Source organism: Cryptomeria japonica, chromosome 5 (genome assembly GCF_030272615.1).
Source record: "Cryptomeria japonica chromosome 5, Sugi_1.0, whole genome shotgun sequence".
NCBI classification, from domain to species: Eukaryota; Viridiplantae; Streptophyta; class Pinopsida; order Cupressales; family Cupressaceae; genus Cryptomeria; species Cryptomeria japonica.
This window is the reverse complement of record NC_081409.1, coordinates 923,093,668-923,111,707: the sequence shown is the minus strand read 5'-3', so window position 1 is coordinate 923,111,707 and position 18,040 is coordinate 923,093,668.

Below are 18,040 nucleotides of genomic sequence, written 5' to 3'. Positions count from 1 at the left end.
TAGCTGAGAAGAAAATTTTGAAGGAGAGGAAGGCTACTGAGAAAAGAAAACCGATCAAGGAATCTGCTCCCACCCCCAGTAAGAAGATGAAATTAGATCTAGATAAAACACTTGAATCTAGTAAAAGTGTTAAGAGTATTGGTCTCCTTTATGTTGCTGAATTAATTGATCAAATTACAAAGGATGGTATTTTGAGTATCATACAACACTATGATGTTGATATGGATGATAAATAGCAAAAGAAGATAAAGGAATCAATTTTGTTATACTAAAACATATATAAGAAAACTTTGCTTGAGATTGAGAAGTAAATACTAACAGATTTGTATAATAAGCTAGATGCTAGGAGGTTATCTGCTATTGAGCAAGACAAACACATAAAGGTTTAGGAATTATTAACTATTTATGGTGCTATTACTAGAGATGAGATACAACAATGTCTAGATTTTGCTAATAAAACAATTTTCCAGAGTAGACACCAACATATAAGTCTTATAGTGGGCAGAGTAAATGAGATAGTCAAGGAAACTCATGAGGCTTGGGTTAAATTCTTTGTTGATAAATCAAGTTTCTTTACATAGCGTATATACCGCCTAAGTCTTACATTCTAGACATCCCGGTTGATGCTAAGGGTAAAGGTATACTAGGTGGAGATCCACTAGTTTTGGAACAAAAAATAACTAAGGACATTCCTTCGATAATAACACATGTACAGGATGTAGAGATCAACATACCAGTAGAAGACAATCCTCCTCTGATAATTGATGTTGACACAATTGAAATTCATGAGGTAGAGGCTATAGAAATAACTGCACCAAGTGGTGAAGTCACCGGTGTTGAGAAGAAGGTAAAGGATGCAGTTGATCAGAATGAAGAGGAGAAAGGTCAGGTTGAACAGATTGAAGTCAAGGTACCGACACCTTCACCAATTTTTGGTCCCTCATTGTTGGTACTTGACTCATCCAGTAAAGAAGATTTTGGTCATTTTGAGAATAAGAATATTGAGTAGCTTAGCAGTTTTGAATTGATGTTTGTTGCAGCCTAGAAATTGAGGAAGGAAGGATCAGAGGATAAGCAAGGTATTGAGCAAGCTATTCCAACTTTGTAGCAACTTGCATCAGAATGCAAGCTAGATTAGGTTGCAAGTGCATCCGGTAAGTTGAAAGGTTTGACTGAGCACATTGCAAAAGAGTAAAAAACTCTTCAACAAGTGTCAAACCGACAATTGGTGGAAAGGTATAATACAACTATGAAGGTCACCTGTGATAATATGATCACATCTGACCAATTAGCTAAGCTGACAAAAGAGATGACAAGGATTGATGAAACTCTTCATCAATGTAGTCGTATATACCGATGTTTCACTAACACAACAAAACTAATAGTAGACCTAGATAATAGAGTTAAGGCAGATAAGGACAAGTTGGAACAACTTGTAGCCACTTTTGATGGTATTGATTCTTTGACCAGCTCTGTTGATGGTCAAATTTTGCTTTTAGAGTCTAAAATTTCAGCCTTGGAGAAGGAAAAGGACAAGTTAATCTGGCGGGCCAGAGAATTAAGAGGTTTGGTAAGTCCTCGACTTAATACTTTGTTACTTCATAAGTGGGAATGTATGGACCAGATGAATATGCCCACACCGACAACCCTAATAGAAGTAGAATTGCACGCTTACATTTTGAATGGGTTTGTATCAATTTTGGGAACTTTCAAATCTAGCTAGGATACTTATTTGGAATTTTTGAAGCTTGCTTCTCTAGATATTTTAAAGTATATTTATATCTGGTAATCATAGTTTTGTTTTTATACATAATTTCATTAATTTATTTATTGCCTCAATCTTTGGCATTTTTGTTAAAGGGGGAGAGGTTGGAGATGTGAAAAATGTTAAGAGACATAAGAAGTTATGTATAGCTCAGGGGGAGCAGCATGCTCAGATCAGTTTTGGGAGATCAAATTTTGGACAGGAACAGGTACAACACTTCAACAATCCATTTTTCACATGAGTGTTGCCATCAATGCCAAAGGGGGAGATTGTTGGAAATTGACACTCATCCAGGTTATAGGTGTTGTCATTGATGGCAACACACTTTATGGTAGATCTGACAATCAAGGTAACCTGCATTAACTTCACCAGCATTCAGGGAACTGATAAGCATGTAACCGACAAACTTGGAACCAGTATTCTAAGGCCAACATAGGGGATTGATTCGACAAACATGGAAGCAACAACAATCATATTTGTAGTCACATAAATCTGTCCACTTAATTAAATGAATACTTAGTATTTATTTGATTATTTAACCATCAATTAATGAATTAATTAAATTAATATTTAATTAATTCATCTTAACCCTCTTCTCCTATTAATTAAATAAATTATTCAATTTATTTGATTTAATTCACTTAACCAAATTCAGACCATTAATTAAATAAATAAATCATATTTATTTAATTAAATCTTCTCTCACATTTAAATAAATTAATATTTATTTAAATCCTCCAAAATCCCACCTCTCACATTTAAATAAATAAATAATTTATTTAAATCACCTTTATCCTCCACCCACTTGTATTTTCCTACAAAAGCAAGTTGCACAATTATTTTAAATAAATAATTTATTTAAATCACCTTTATCCTCCACCCACTTGTATTTTCTTACAAAAGCAAGTTGCACAACTATTTTAAATAAATTATTTATTTAAAATCCTATTTATCCTCACCCACTTGAAACCTTTAATGGTTTCCCTTAAAGTAGTCAAACTTGATGGCTTTAAAGTCTTCAAACTTGATGGCTTCCTTCTATAGTCTTCTTAAGACTTTAATGGTTTTCCTTAAAGTCTTCAAGCCTTTAATGGTTTCCCTCAAAGTCTTCAAGCATTTTAAATGCTTTATCTTCATTTTTCTTATTTAAATAAATTAATATTTATTTGAATATTTATCCAAATGCAAATTACACCATTTAATTGAAATAAATGATTTTATTTTAATTGAAAATACCAAAATTTCTCCCACTTGCATTTTCCTACAAAATCCACTTGTATGCCTAAACCCCTTCTAGATTCTTCTAAACCCTTCCTAATTAGCCTAATCCATCCCCTAAATATTGTCACATTCCTAAGCAAATTGGAGTCACTTCTCAAAGACTCCAAAGTCTTTGAAAAGCAATTAATGCTTTGTGTGTTCAACAAATTAACCCTCAAAGTCTTGGATAACCTTTGAAGGCTTTCAACCTTCAACCACCAAAACCCTTAAAGTCTTTGAAAACCATTGAAGGCTTCCAACCTTCAACCACTTAATCCCCAAAGTCTCCAATAACCATTAATGGTTAATTCAACCCTCCCACATGGTTAAAACATTTGTTTTGACTCAACCTCTACCCAACCCAAAGGTCTCATCAGGCCATTAATGCTTTGACCATGATTATCTCTTAAACATTTGCACAAAGGTTTATCCTTGGGTTAACTCTTAATCCAGTGGGTAATCTTAATTTAGACTTGACCCTTACCTTCTAGATAACCATGAGGTCTTCTCAGGCCTTTAATGCCTCCAACCTCTTCTCTCAACCCAATCCTATGTTGAAACTTGTCACCATTTTATTGGTGCCAATTGTGCACATGGATCCCCAACTTTCAAGCTTGGCCCTTGATTAAACCACTCAATCTTAACCCTTCATTTCCCTATTTCTTCTATAAATAGAACCCTTCTCCTCAAGCAAAGGGGGAAGCATTTTAGAGTATTGTTGTTATACTGGCATTAGCATAGAGCTTTTTCATAGCATCACTATCTACTCTAGCATAGTATTTAGCTTTTCATTTCATATTTGAAGCTTAGTATTAAATCTCAATCCTCCATAAGCATCCATAGTGCAAAAAGCTGCTGAGAGCTACACTCATTTGGGACTTGGAGAGGAGAGGAACAAGGGAGGAGCAACTATGAGCATCTTGATTAGCTATTTCATTCTATGTTTATATGCTTTCTATTTCATGCTTAATATCTCTCTTGATATGCCTGTTTAGGATAATCTTTTGTTGCTAACACTAACGTTTGTTTCTTGTGCTCTTGTGTGTGTTGCCATCAAACAGATTTTCTAATCCTTTTTGCAGAGCATCATTTGGTGAACCTGACGTGAATCCAAACACCAAAAAGATCATTTTTTTTTTTTTAACCAATAACATGTTTGAATGTTGAAAATGTCACACAGGTTGCGATTTTGACACTGTTTTGGTGCGTTTGGCATTATTTTGGCGCTATTCCCCCTGTTTCAGTGCTTTTCCCTTCTCTGTCTTTCCCTTTCTTTTAGTGCGTTTGTGTTAAATAGTGCCTCTGTTCAAACGCAGACTAGCGCTATTGTAACAAAACGTTGTACAAATCACCTTGTAACCAAAAAAAAAAAAAACCAAAAAAAACCAAAAAAAATTAGGCTTGTAGAAGCCCACCAAATAGGCGGATTTTACTAACTATTTTTCTCTTTTGTGCAGATTTAAATTAGATTAAAAAGTAGATTTATATTTTTTACTAACTTGTTTTTTTAAGTTGGTTTTAAAAATGAATTCACTTTTTATTTTGGTTTAAAATTAACTTCACATTTCAAATTTGGGTTTTTGAAAAAGAATCACACATTTGTTTGGGGCTCTTAAAAAGAATTTCATTGTTCAAAGGTAAAAAGAACCACAAACTTATACAAAAACAACTTTATTTTTTTGCAAGTTAGGAAACAAACTTCGTTTTGGTGCTTAAAATCAACAAGGCAAATTTTATTTCTTGCATCAAGATAAAACTCACAATCCACACTTCCATTTTTGGTGCAAATAAAATTCACAATCAACTTGTCTCATTTTCAAAGCAATTTTACTTCATGCAAACGTGTTTTTCATTAAGTTGACCAGGATTTTCAAATTCTAGTTTACTCAAACAATTGCCTTTGAAAATTAAAAAAAACACCATGATTGTTGGAGCAACATCTCCAAATAGTTAGATCACATTGCAATGACAGATTAAAAAGAACACGTGTTTTTCGTGCTTGGCACACTTGTGCAAAGAGTTGGTCGAGTGGTCCTACTTCTAACACACACTATCCTCTCCCTTGGCTTTCGTGGTCCTAGGTGCAAGAGAAAAGTGTTAGTAACACTCAAAAATTTTATCTTTTTAAGAGAGGCCTGCCAAGAGACACATCACTCTTGGGAACGACCTTGAGCGGTAAATCCTTCGAGCCGCTATAGAAATCAGGTGAGAGCGAAAGCTGTAGCCTTGGGTATAGCTGTTCCTACAGTGTAACTGGCCGAAAGGACAAATGGGCCCCACCACCAGTTACAAGGCTCTTAAGTGAGTCACTGCAGAATGAACTTATGTCCAAAAACATCGAACATGACTAAACACCTTTAAAGTAGTAGCCCACCCGTTCTATTGATTGAGGATATTTGAGATATAATTTAGTGCAAGAGCATAGATGGTTTTGCTCCCAAGATACTCACCATACATATTTCCTTGAGTAGAAACATAGCTTTTTGAAAAGTCACTTGTGGCTTGATAAAAGTGGTGACTCCCCCATCATAGGGATCATCTATTTGTTATGCTCGTGCAAGACTTAGTATATCACATCCTTACCTGCCATGGCGGGATTCATAAGGTATGTAGTACCAAAGTCGAAGAAATATCAAGATGTGGGCTAAATTTATCACAACTGGCCATTTGACCTTAGGGATAAAAAGTGTTTGAAGTGTGTTCGTTTTACAGACCTAGTGCGAATTGAGCCGACTTCAGGCTTTGGAAATACACCTTAAAATAAATCTAAAGGAAGGGTCAAAAACAAGTCCAAGGATTGGGTTGATCTAGACCCATACTCATTTGTGCCTTTGAGGCTACAATCTTGTGTTTGTGTGCTTGCTTTGTTTTCTTGTCAAAGAAAAATCAGAAAATCAATCCCAAAAACAAAGTATTCATCCAACATCTGTCAACACAACCAAAAATACCAAAAACAAAGTGCAAACAAACAAAGAGTCAAAAATTTATGACCATTCTTCACATCTTGCGAAAGAAGAAGTGTCATCAGAATATTACCTTGAAAAGAAGACCATTAAGCTCAAAGGCTTTGATCAAAAGGAGGAAATTCTTCTATCTCAATAGACGAATCTTTGTCTCACATAGAGTCTTTCTACATCGCATGCGTCTCTATCTTCAAGGTAAAACAAACGAGTTTGATTCCGAATCATTGAACCGCAGAGCTTTTATGCAATATAGAGCTCTGAGTTATCACAAAAATCAAGGAGGAAAGATTAATCCCAACTTCTTCCCAAACATCTGTATCACCTACAACACAGCTCGAGAAATGCCACCAATGCCTGAAAGGGAAGAAGTAGAGTTTGTTCCATTTGTAACACAAAGTTTTTATTAAAGTTGAAAACAAAACATCCATCATCTCATTCATACATCATTTTTCCATCATCAATTTATCCCAAAACTCTCAAAACATTAAGAGGTTCTTGTCCCAAGATTCCTTTTTTAGATATTGCTTGAAATCAAACACATCACATCACTTTTAGATTGTTTCTACATCTAGGATAAGCTCATCCTAAGAGACACATCTACGCAGGTTAAAACTAGTTCATGAGTGAATCCTCTCATTGCTAGGTAGTCAAAATCTGTAACACATCTCAGATTTCTCTACACCTTATCACATCCAAAATCATCAAAACAAACAAGCAATTCAAAGAAAGAATTCTGGTTACATTTACCTTTAGAGTGCTAGAGATCTACAATCCACCAACCATCAATCTTTCATTTCATCACCAACTCATCATCATCTTCAATCAACTTCAAAACAAACTTGCAAACAAAATGGCTCAAACCCGATCACGATCAAGGCAACGAGAAATAGAAATTGAGGAAGAAGAGGACAACCTCAATGAATTTCAAGAAGCACTTGGAGGAAATGTGAATGATGAAAACCCAAGTACTCCCACTCCTTCAACAATCGAAAGGGTTCAGCATAACCCTCATTTTAACAAATTATTTGATGAAATACTAAGGAGCAATGCGGATGCTCACTTCTTAAGACTTGCTCAAGAAGGAGCCAAACTCCCCTCAGACTTTGATCTTGCCCAATTAAGACAAGCATCAGAAAGACAAAGTCACCATGAGGAGGAAAGACGTAGAGATCCCATCAGATATAACATTCCTCGAGATAACCCACCACCTCCTCCTCCAAATGAAATAGAGATGTTGCGGCAACAAGTCGAGAATCTCGCCCAACAACTTCATAGTGGTGTTAAGACCAATCAATTCTCACTTAACGACATCTGTCCCTATCCGTTTGATAGGAATCTTTATATGCCACCCTTTCCACGCGGGTTTGAAACATCCAAATTTGAAAAATATAGAGGAAAGGGGGATCCCCGTGATCATGTCCGAGAATTTCATTCCGCTTGTCTCGAAGTCGCATATGAGGACACATACCTAATGCGCCTTTTTCCCCAAAGCTTGGGAGGAACAACCACATCATGGTTTTCCCGACTTCCAGGTGGCATTAGAACATTTGAGGAACTCATCCAGAAGTTCCTATCTCATTACTCTTATAATATTGAACGCGACATCACCATGGCTGATCTATGCAACACCAAACAAAAACCAGGTGAATTATTCGCAGTATTCCTGCAACGATGGCGCCAAATGTCTAGCAGACGTTCTCTTCAGTTACCTGAACGAGAACTAGTGGAAATTTTCATTTCCAACTTAAACGAAGAAATGGAATTTCACCTGGATGTCAAAGACACAGACTCTTTTAACGATATGATCACCAAGGGTATAAAATGTGAAAGGGCACTCATCAAAAAAGGACTCATCAAAATCTTTAATGAACCCAAAGATGGTCCTCGCCCGCGCTTCAATAGTGATAAACCGAACTTCTGGAACAAGAATAAGAATATCATCAACGATGGAGTTGTGGATGCTCGAACTATCCAAAATGCACAACCTGTGGTTCGATTTGCAGGACAAAATCCTCCACCTCAAAATAACACAAATGTTCCTCTTAATCAAGGTCACATCACATCTCATGATGAACCAAGACCTCGTCCACAAAAACAAAAACGCACATACACTCCCTTAGGGGAGCCCATTGAAACAGTGTTGCGACAACTCCTCTCTCAAAATTTGGTCACTCTACCTAAGCTATCAAACTATGAGCCTCAAGTCAAACCAGCATGGTGGAAAGATACTGAACACTGTGAGTTCCATCAAGGAAGAGGACACAAGACAAGTAATTGTCACCGATTGAAAGATCTCATTCAAGATCTTATTGATCGAGGAGAAATTGAGATTGAAGGACATGATCCAAAAACAACAAATAATGATCACCTGATGTTCAAGAATCCACTTCCATCACAAGATCAAAGGGGTCCTTCCACTTCCAGGCGAGGCACCGATACCACCGACTATACGCAGGCTGCGTATAACTACACTGTAAATCACCTATATGATGCCAGTGAACAAATTGCAACTATAACCTTCAAAAATCCCACCTCAAATTGCAATGTTGTTACACGTCGCGGCAAAGTTACCATAAAGGCAGCTCCACAAGGCACCACCTCCGTCCCAAAGCAGTACAATCTTGTGGAACAATTAGACAAAACCCCTGCACTTATATCCATTTTGGAGCTTTTGCGTCTGTCACCCTCTCATAAAACAATCTTGGATCAAGCACTCCAAGAGGCGTCAGTCCCTGCAAATCTAAATACGGACCAATTTCAAGCCATGGTTGGAAGTCTAAAGTCATCACCTTGTCTCACTTTTTCTGAAAGTGACAACTCTTCCTTCCAGCAACCTCATAACGCCTCACTCCACATTGAAGGCTTCGTCAACCAACACAGGATCAAGCGAGTCTTGATCGATAATGGAGCAGGCCTAAACATTTGTACACTACAGTTGGTCACAGCATTGGGATATGCACTAGAATCAGTGGATCCTCGCAAAAAGATCACCATCAAGGCCTATGATGATGCAGAGCGTTCATCCAAAGGAGCTGTGGTACTACCCATCCGAGTGGGCCCTGTGGTAAAACACATAATTTGTCAGGTTCTGGACCTTCCTCTGCCATATAATCTATTATTAGGGAGACCTTGGATACATGCCATGCAAGCCGTTCCATCTACCTACCATCAATGTATCAAGTTCCCACATAACGGGGTCGAGATCACAATCCTGGGAGATGCAAATCCCTTTGCATTTTGCCATAATATCAGCCATCAACCAGAGATTACTGTTCCTAATAATAGGGAAGCCATTTCCTCCACATCATATGTAAATCCTGCCTCTCTTGCCAGTTCGAACACCCCTATACCCAAGCAAGAAAAGCTTAAGATGAAAGTCGCAGAGGAAGGTCCTGGAGAATATAACTTAAGTCAGCTCTTTTGTGTGGGACAAATGCCCACTTCTCCTAGAACACATGGTAAACCACAGCAGTTGCTCCAGCAACCACTAATCACGCCTGCATGTGCCTTAACGCCTTTCATTCTTGGAAAGAGTCAAGAGGAAGAGACACAAGATAAGGACCTAGCGGAATGGATCTATAAAGATCCCATCACCACTGACAAACCGCGAGTTACACTTCCTACAGAACAGTATGGCAAAGGCCTCCTCATTATGCAAAGAATGGGATATGATGGTCAGAGTGCTTTGGGATACTGCAAACAAGGACGACATGAACCACTGCTGCCAGAGTTCAAGCCCAAAGGTAATACAGGCCTAGGCTTTGAAAAAGAGATCCTTCCTAAACTCAGATTTAAAGGAAAACCTAGCAAACCATTTTGCCCACCTACTGTAAAGAGGACACCTTTCATAATCAAAGCACCATCAAGCAATATTGCCATTGCCCCATCGAGGCTCACAACCCCACCGCAACCATCACCAGTGCCAAACATACCACCAATCGAACCAGTAATCCCGTCAGTAGCACCATTAGCAGCAGCAACTATATCAGAACCCGCAGCAACATCTATGGTGCCAGTAGTTTTAGCAGAAGCCACTGAGTCACCATTACCAATACTTCCAGTAACAAATCCTTTTAACCCCATCACAGTTCCTGCAGCACCGATCACCACAAAGATACATAAACCAATCACACCTGCCGTGTTTAACTCCAAAGACATCCCAGTATGGTATAGCAATCGGATGCTGGAGAGTGATTCAGAGACCGACTCACATGAGTGGGAATTCGATTCAGTGCAACTTAACACTTCAGATGAGGAAGACACATCACCACCTCCACCCCGCAAAGACATCCCTGTTTACGGAGAAGCACAGATAAAGACCACTTGGGTACCTGAGCTGGAAACATCTTCCACAGACCCTACGTCTCATCCTACGCCTGATTCTGACAGGGAGAGTACCATCAACGACCTTCACCACACTGTCTTAACCCTCACTGATACATCTCCCGCACTTAACTTAATCGATGAAGTAATGCCCATTATCCACCTTGAACTCATCGAATGGAACCAACCAAATCCCCCATGTCTTGACCTCTTCCAAAACGATGAGGCTATCATTGACTTTTTGGAATTAAGGGATAATCTACCAAGCGGGGATCACAAAGCTGGATTCGCCATTGAACTTAATAGCGCAGCATACTTCGGGGCGGATGCCAAACCCTTCAGCTGCAAAAATATAACATTAAAACATGGATCTTCTAGTGAAAACCACACTGTGGCACTGTTTGATCCAACAAAAGTAAAAAGAAAGAGCGTATCCAACGGTGAAAACCTCTCTGAGGCGCCTAAGGATGAAGGGTTTGACATTCTCCCTGCTAATACACAACAAGAACGATCAATGATCCTCATTGAGGAGACCAAAGAATACAATGTGGGGACTCCTGAAAACCCTCATATCATACATCTGGCATCTCTTCTCACTCCAGAGGAACAACCTCAGTTTATAGAGTTCTTCCAACAGCGTCAGATCAACTTTGCATGGTCATATGCAGACATGCCTGGGCTTGATCCTGATTTAGTCATGCATCATCTCACAGTAGCAAAAGGAGCCAAACCTGTCAAGCAGAAGCTTCGTAAGATGCATCCTCAGATTGCCGTGCTAGTCAAAACAGAACTCAAGAAACTCCTGGATGTTGGTTTCATTAGACCAATTGATTATGCAGAATGGATCTCCAACATTGTACCAGTTGGCAAACCAAAAGGGGGCATCCGCATTTGTACAGACTTCAGAGATCTAAATAAGGCATGTCCTAAGGATGACTTCCCTCTACCAAATATCGACATCATAGTAGATTTGACAGCAGGACATGCCATGCTTTCACTCATGGATGGCTTTTCGGGATACAATCAAATAAAGATCGCACCAGAGGACCAACATAAGACAGCCTTCACATGTCCATGGGGCACATACTGCTGGAATGTAATGCCTTTTGGTCTAAAGAATGCAGGAGCGACCTATCAAAGAGCAATGACCACCATCTTCCATGACATGATGCATACTATAATGGAAGATTATGTGGATGATTTACTAGCAAAATCACTTACTAGAGAAGGACATCTTCACATCTTAGATAAAATCTTTGATAGACTGGAACAGTACCATGTTCGACTCAACCCAAAGAAATGTGTCTTCGGAGTGACCTCCGGGAAGCTTCTAGGATACATTGTCTCAAGCAAAGGTATTGAGGTCGATCCAGCAAAGGTTAAGGCAATCATGGACATGCCACCTCCAAAGAATATTAGTCAGCTAAGAACACTACAAGGACGGCTTCAATCCATCCGCAAATTCATTGCACAATTGGCTGATAAGTGTCACCCATTCACACACCTGCTACACAGGAACATACACTTCCAATGGGATGACAGATGCCAGCAAGCATTTCAGGCACTTAAAGACTATCTCATGAATCCACCCTTGTTGACGCCACCAGATCCAAGTAGACCATTGTTACTTTATATCTCAGCAACAAGTACAGCACTGGGTGTGCTACTGGCACAACATAATGAAGAAGGTAAAGAGTGTGCTGTTTACTACATCTCTCGCACACTGGTTGGCTATGAACTCAATTACACACCTATTGAACGAGCTTGCCTAGCAGTAATCCTGGCAGCCACTAAATTGCGGCACTATCTGTTAACACACAAGGTACAACTCATCGCAAAAATTGATCCACTCAAGTATTTACTCAGCAAAGCAGCATTGACAGGTCGCTTAGCCAAATGGGTGATGATTCTAAGTGAATTTGATATTGAGTATGTGGACCGTAAGGCTATCAAAGGGCAAGTTATTGCAGATCAGTTGGCTGATGCACCTCTCATAGGCGATCATCCTCTCATTTCCAATTTTCCAGATGAAGAGATATTCATGATTACAGAAGCATAGTCATGGAAACTATATTTTGATGGTTCATACACTAGGCACGGCTCGGGGGCAGGCATTCTGTTTATCACACCTCAAGGTGATAGCATCCCGAAGTCTTACAGGCTCACATTTCCATGCACAAACAACATAGCAGAGTATGAGGCCTTGATCACAGGACTCAGATTAGCCATACAATGGAAATTAAAAGAATTGCAAGTATATGGCGATTCCCAACTAGTCATTCGACAAGCAACTAATGAATATCAGACCAAGGATGATAAACTCATGCCATACAAGCAAATGGTGGACAATCTAAAGACATCATTTACTACTATCACTTTTGAGCAGATACCAAGAGATCAGAATCGAGCTGCTGACGCTATGGCTACCATCGCATCTCTACTAGATCTTCCACAGAATTCAACACGCTACGAGTTCTTGGTAGAACAACTTTGGATCCCCGCTTATGATATCCCCGAATCTGAAATGATATGTTGCCTTGTTGGTTCTGAATCCCCATGGTACGGTGAGTTCTACACCTATCTCCGCGATCACACCCTTCCTCCCAACCAATCAAATAACCAACGTAAAACCTTCATTCGCCAAACTGCTCGATATACCATTATTGCCGAAACCCTATACCGACGCGGTCTTGATGGTACTCTCCTTCGATGTCTGGAACAAGGTGAGATAACAAAGGCTTTGGAAGAGGTACATGAAGGAATTTGCGGGACTCATTCAAGTGGTTCGTCACTCGCCAAGAAACTCTTGCGAGCTGGATATTATTGGCCATCTATGGAAAAGGATTCCTACTACTTTGTCAGAAAATGCAAGAAATGTCAAGTTCATGGCGACCTGATACATGCACCAGCACAAGAACTGCAACCAATCACAACACCATGGCCTTTTTGTCAATGGGGCCTTGACCTTGTGGGTAAGATTCATCCATCTTCATCCAATGGCCATAAATTCATTATTACCGCTACCGAATATTTCACCAAGTGGATCGAAGCTGTTCCACTTACCCAAGTCACCGGCAAGCAGATCGCCTCATTCATCCTCAACTACATCATCTGCCGGTATGGTGTGCCCATGTCCATTGTCACAGATAACGGTCTTCCTTTCAAAAATCAGGATGTTCGTGAGCTTTGTGAGAAATTTCATATCCAACACCGCTTTTCCACTCCCTATTACCCACAAGGCAATGGTCAGGCCGAAGCATCCAATAAAAACATATTGAGGATCCTAAAGAAGACAGTCAATGATGTCGGTCGTGATTGGCATGTTCAATTGAATCCAGCATTATGGGCATATCGAACTAGCATTCGAACCCCTACAGGTGCAACTCCTTATTCATTGGTCTATGGTGCTGAAGCTATCTTACCTATTGAGGTCGAGATACCATCCTTACGAGTTTCCTTGCATAATCTCATCGATGATGAAGCCTACAGAGTATCCCATCTTCAGGACTTAGAGTTACTTGATGAGAAGCGACAAGCTGCATACAATCACCTCAAAGCCTATCAGCAGCGCATGAGTAGAAGCTACAATCACCGAGTTAGACCTCGTACATTTGAGGTAGGTGATCTTGTTCTTCGAGAGAATCCTCGCAACCAACCAAACAGAGAACATCAAGGCAAGTTTGAATCAAATTGGCTAGGCCCATATGTTGTCACTGCTGTATTCGGGTCCGGGGCATATCAGTTGGCTACATCAGAAGGAGAACCGCTTGCAGATCCAATCAACAGCATGCACCTCAAACGGTTTTATACCTAAGGTTTACAAGGCATCAGGCTCCCCTGCATATCAGAAAATACCAAAAACATTCAGAAAAATGTCCCAAAGAAAATACAAAAACATTCAAAAAAGTAAAGAAAAATCATGCATCCAAACGGTGAACAACCACTCCAGTGGCACCTTGGGTAAGTACGATGGCGAAAACCTGGCAAACAGGCACCACTCGTAAAGGCAATGGCTCCAGTATCTTTCAGGCTCGTTGCGATCACATTCATACATACACACATCCATCCATCTAACCATGGCTTGTTATTTGATCTGTAATCCAAGAAAGTACTTCATGCATCTGGCATCCCGCTTTTTCATAAATCATCTCCAACTTGGGGGCAATGCCCTTACAATCTAGATGATGGAAGTGGATTCTACATTACTGGTGATTCATTGGCAAAAACATTCAAAAATGTCTCGCAAAATACAAAAAAATTCAAAAATGACTCACAAAATCCAAAAACATTCAAAAACTATTACACAAAATCCAAAAACATCGAAAAACCCATCAAAAATCACACAAAAACATGGCAACACCTTGTACATATTCATTCAAGCAGATGCAAAACCAACATTAACACAATACTCACACAATGACCATTTATCAATCGACCACACAATCCACATCCAACAAATCAGAAACTGTCTTTAAAAACAAGGATGCATCCTTCCTTACCCAAACAAAGACAAAAGATGACATTTTCTTTGACAAGAAAATTATGTTAGGCTGTCAAATACTTGGTTGATTTGTGAGTAATTCATTTGTTTATCTGTATCGGGATCTTTTCAACATTGTTTTGTATCGTTTGTGCATTATTTCCGATGAAGTTCTGGGGCATGTACTAATGGTGTCTACGTGGGAAGTTCACCAAGCTACGTGATCTTATGCCAAATGCAGTCATAGATCACTACGGCTTGCTGACTACAGCGTATATCTCGACCATATGAGCATGAACCATTACCAAGGATCCATATTCTTTATTCTTTATGTATATATTGTTTGTTTACAGGTACAATGCTCATTCTTTGGTTCCTCCTCATCCAATTTGGATAAAGGTTTTTATTTCTTAGTACGGTATGCACTTGTCTCAGGATATGATCAGCCTAAGATCAAGGAGGACGATCCAAGTCATGCATGAAAGGAGATAATCCTTATCTGTTCCGCAAGCAATACTCAGGTCAACTTGATCCATTATATCAAGTTGCTTGTATTAACTTGCTATATCAAAATCCATGTAAGAAAGACTCTGGTCATCTTGAATCTTTATGTCAAGCTGCTTGTATTTTCTTACAACATTTTAAAGCTCAATGATGAAAAATAAAGCACCATGGATCATCATTCCATCTCATTTGTATATATTGCATTTCGTTGCATTCCATCCATCCATACATTCATAAATAGCTGCATATCATTCATACATAGTAATGACAATGGATACTCTATTTTTCCTCTTCTTCCATAGGAATGTAATAGGTCCTCCATTTCTTCTATCTAACATTGAACCTCCCCCACCCTCCCCATCTCGATAATCACCATCACATACCCTACATCATGTCCCAATCAACCTAATCAAGCCATGTTCATCACCATCCATCTCTAAATAGGAGGGATTGTGTTTCCTATCCTAAGTCATCCAACAAGTCAATCAAGTTACTCTATCTGCATAGGTACATCAACTCACGCACACCTAGACTATCAACAGATACTCTGATCAAGTATCTTCGGGTCTCAACAGGTAATCGATTATGGTAATCCTAGACTACATCAGGCATTTATCATAATGACCTAGTCTCAACGGGGCTGCTATGATTCCCCACAACCATCCATCACACGCACATACTATCAATTGATCAACCAATCAAACACAATCCAATGGACAATTACATCAATTGTCTACGTCTCAACGAGTATTTTTCTTCATATACCTTGACTTCATCGGGCAATTACATCAATTGTCTAAGTCACATCAGGTCACTTTGATTCACTTACTCAGACTTTATCATGTCCAAGTGACCAACTGACATCAACTGTCACGCTTTGACTTGACCGGGGCAATTAAACCGATTGCACCAGATTGTCCAACCAATTTTGATCAATTGTATAGCATCAATCCAAACCCCACACTACATCTGCTATGTATCTCTTGCATGACCTCAGGGTATTCGTTGGCTTGTTGTTTCTTCATATTCACTCCATTTTCTCCCATTCTTTCATCATTAGTTCTAATTTCTTCTATTCTACCTCCCCTCCACTTTGCATTCTTTTTCGAGAGATCGCCCGATTTTTCAAAACAAAATTTGGCCCATCCCTCGAGGGGGCATACCACCCATTAAATTTACATTTTATGGGGCATTTCTTCACACCTATTTTTCTTTCTTTGAAACGACGCGATAAACCGCACCGTCTCAAAGAGGGGCAAATGTAGTCACATAAATCTGTCCACTTAATTAAATGAATACTTAGTATTTATTTGATTATTTAACCATCAATTAATGAATTAATTAAATTAATATTTAATTAATTCATCTTAACCCTCTTCTCCTATTAATTAAATAAATTATTCAATTTATTTGATTTAATTCACTTAACCAAATTCAGACCATTAATTAAATAAATAAATCATATTTATTTAATTAAATCTTCTCTCACATTTAAATAAATTAATATTTATTTAAATCCTCCAAAATCCCACCTCTCACATTTAAATAAATAAATAATTTATTTAAATCACCTTTATCCTCCACCCACTTGTATTTTCCTACAAAAGCAAGTTGCACAATTATTTTAAATAAATAATTTATTTAAATCACCTTTATCCTCCACCCACTTGTATTTTCTTACAAAAGCAAGTTGCACAACTATTTTAAATAAATTATTTATTTAAAATCCTATTTATCCTCACCCACTTGAAACCTTTAATGGTTTCCCTTAAAGTAGTCAAACTTGATGGCTTTAAAGTCTTCAAACTTGATGGCTTCCTTCTATAGTCTTCTTAAGACTTTAATGGTTTTCCTTAAAGTCTTCAAGCCTTTAATGGTTTCCCTCAAAGTCTTCAAGCATTTTAAATGCTTTATCTTCATTTTTCTTATTTAAATAAATTAATATTTATTTGAATATTTATCCAAATGCAAATTACACCATTTAATTGAAATAAATGATTTTATTTTAATTGAAAATACCAAAATTTCTCCCACTTGCATTTTCCTACAAAATCCACTTGTATGCCTAAACCCCTTCTAGATTCTTCTAAACCCTTCCTAATTAGCCTAATCCATCCCCTAAATATTGTCACATTCCTAAGCAAATTGGAGTCACTTCTCAAAGACTCCAAAGTCTTTGAAAAGCAATTAATGCTTTGTGTGTTCAACAAATTAACCCTCAAAGTCTTGGATAACCTTTGAAGGCTTTCAACCTTCAACCACCAAAACCCTTAAAGTCTTTGAAAACCATTGAAGGCTTCCAACCTTCAACCACTTAATCCCCAAAGTCTCCAATAACCATTAATGGTTAATTCAACCCTCCCACATGGTTAAAACATTTGTTTTGACTCAACCTCTACCCAACCCAAAGGTCTCATCAGGCCATTAATGCTTTGACCATGATTATCTCTTAAACATTTGCACAAAGGTTTATCCTTGGGTTAACTCTTAATCCAGTGGGTAATCTTAATTTAGACTTGACCCTTACCTTCTAGATAACCATGAGGTCTTCTCAGGCCTTTAATGCCTCCAACCTCTTCTCTCAACCCAATCCTATGTTGAAACTTGTCACCATTTTATTGGTGCCAATTGTGCACATGGATCCCCAACTTTCAAGCTTGGCCCTTGATTAAACCACTCAATCTTAACCCTTCATTTCCCTATTTCTTCTATAAATAGAACCCTTCTCCTCAAGCAAAGGGGGAA